The following is a 2,500-nucleotide window of genomic DNA, read 5'->3' on the forward strand; positions in this document are numbered from 1 at the left end:
ACCCGGGGCTGAGACCATCGCCAGCACCCCGTGCAAGGTTTTTTCGGACACCTGAGAACTCACAGGGCCACTTGGCCTCGCAGAGCCGGGTTCGGTGATAGAAGCCCGAGGATAAGCGGGAGAGCACACACACACCTCTCCTTCGCCGCTCCAGCGGGCAGCACCTCGCGCGCGACAGGACGCGTGCTGGAGAGGAGACCCCCCTGCCTGAACATCGGACACCGCCCATGCACCCCCCTGTGACGGGGGAGCACAGCAGAGCCGACCCGCCGGGGGCCCTCTCCGACGCGACCCGAACGGCCTCATCGATCGGGAGCAAACACACACGGTCGAGTCCTGAGCCAACTCACCCCGCCGCCCACCAGTGGCCGCAAACCAGCGGCGGGCGCTGCGTGTGGGTGCGGACCATCGTCTGCAAGAGGTGCCCACTCGAGCCTGAACACCGGCACCGCCCCCACGCTCCCTGTGACGGGGAAGCAGGGAAGCGCCAGCCCGCCGAGGGGCCTCTCCGACGTGTCCCGGGACGCCTCAGCGGGCGTCTGCGTGTGGGTGTGGATCGGCAGCCGCGAGCCGGCTGCTGCTCCGGCCGGAGCACCGGCATCACCACGCTCCCTGCGACAGGGGCCCGAAGAACGAGGCTCTCGAGCCGCTGGTGTCTGGGCAGAGCCGCACGGGGCACCCCCCGGTTTCTCTCTGGACCACCCTCTGGCGTTCACGAACGGCACACGCACCGGGCCTTTTCCCCGGCCGCGGGGGGGGGGGGGGGGGGGGTGTCCGGCTCACCCCTCTCCCGAGTCGGCAACGGCTGCATGGGACCTGCCGCTGGCTGGGCTCCCCGCCTCCGCAGCGGCTTCCGGCACCTGGGACACACTCGCGGGGCTGCCGGAGACCTGCCGGGAGACCGCCGCGCCGAACGGGCAAAAGAAAGTGCTCTCCCCGAAGGGCCGGGCTCAGGACCGCTCCCCGCCCGCCCTCGTCGCAAGCCGCCCTAGGCCTCCCGCGGGCCGGCCACAATGCGCTGGGGGCGCCCGGGAGTGCGGCTCCGGAACTCAGCGGCTGTTCACCCTGTGGCCTACAGTCGTACCGCTAAGTCCAGCGGGGCGGGAGAGCCGAAGGACAGCCGCCCCTCCTACCGGGGAGTGGCTCGAAAGTGGCCGACCTCTACGATGACGTAACTGGAGGCAGCGACGCAGAGCGACCCCTTTCGCCGCTCCACAGGAACGCCAGGGAGAACAGGTCTACCAGCCACCACCCCGAAAGGCCACCAAGTCTCGCTGGAGCCTGGTAGACCTGCTGCCAGTTAGCGGAGGCAGACCCGGGGCACCGGCTGCGACTTCTCCGGGCCTCCCGGAGCCGCGGAGACCGGCTACGCCGCGCCCCTTCGAGGCCGGCCTCCCCGGAGGCCGGTCGACCCGCCCGCCCCTTCGAGGCTCGGCGGCCTCCCCGGAGGCCGGTCGACCAGCTCGCCCCTTCGAGGCTCGGCGGCCTCCCCGGAGGCCGGTCGACCAGCTCGCCCCTTCGAGGCTCGGCGGCCTCCCCGGAGGCCGGTCGACCAGCTCGCCTCTCCCCGGAGGCCGGTCGACCAGCTCGCCCCTTCGAGGCTCGGCGGCCTCCCCGGAGGCCGGTCGACCAGCTCGCCCCTTCGAGGCTCGGCGGCCTCCCCGGAGGCCGGTCGACCAGCTCGCCTCTCCCCGGAGGCCGGTCGACCAGCTCGCCCCTTCGAGGACCTCCCCGGAGGCCGGTAGACTCTCTGGCCGCTGCCAAGGCAGCCTCCCAGGCCCGGGCGGGCGAGCGGGCGGGCGGGCCGGCCGCTGCCGAGTTGGACCCTTCGGGCCGGCCGCTAACAGGCCAGCCCGCCGCCCCTCCCGAGTCCCCCTCCCCGGCCGGACCCGTTCGGTTTCCTTGGAGAGCTGCCGCTTCTCCCTTAGCCGCTTAGCGTGCTTTCTTTGTTTAGGTTTCCCCCCCCCCCCCCCCCCGGCTTGCTCCTTTTCGGTGTCGTACGGGCTTTTTTTTTTTTTTTTTTTGTGTGTGTGCGTGCGTGCGTGCGTGCGTGCGTGCGTGTGTGCGTGTGTGTGTGCGCGCGCGCGCGCGTGTGCGTGTGCGCTTTCTGTATGCTTGCCCCACCACCAGCAGCAGCAGCAGCACCTCCCTTTCTCGCCCTTACCATCTTCCTCGCTGGTTTTCCTTCGTTTCCCGTGTTGTTTCCTCTCCTCCACCACCACCACCCCCCCCCCCCGGCCCCCCGATCTCCTTGGGAGGCCTGCTCATTTTTTTGCTACTTGGCACAGGAAGCGGCGTGCGGTCCAGCGGCAGGGGAAGGTCCTCGTGCGCGAATGTAGGGCGCTGCAGTCGCCGTTGGGGCTTTCTTTTCTCTTTCTCTCTGCCTGCCTGCCCCTCTCCCTCCCCCTCCCCCTCCTGCCCTTAATTGGTGGACCGTCCCGCCGCCCTCCCCCCCCCCCCGCCCAGCGCCGCCACTGCCGCTGCCCCCACCCCCCGCCCC

The sequence above is a fragment of the Struthio camelus genome, chromosome 31, assembly GCF_040807025.1.
Source record: "Struthio camelus isolate bStrCam1 chromosome 31, bStrCam1.hap1, whole genome shotgun sequence".
Taxonomy (NCBI): Eukaryota; Metazoa; Chordata; class Aves; order Struthioniformes; family Struthionidae; genus Struthio; species Struthio camelus.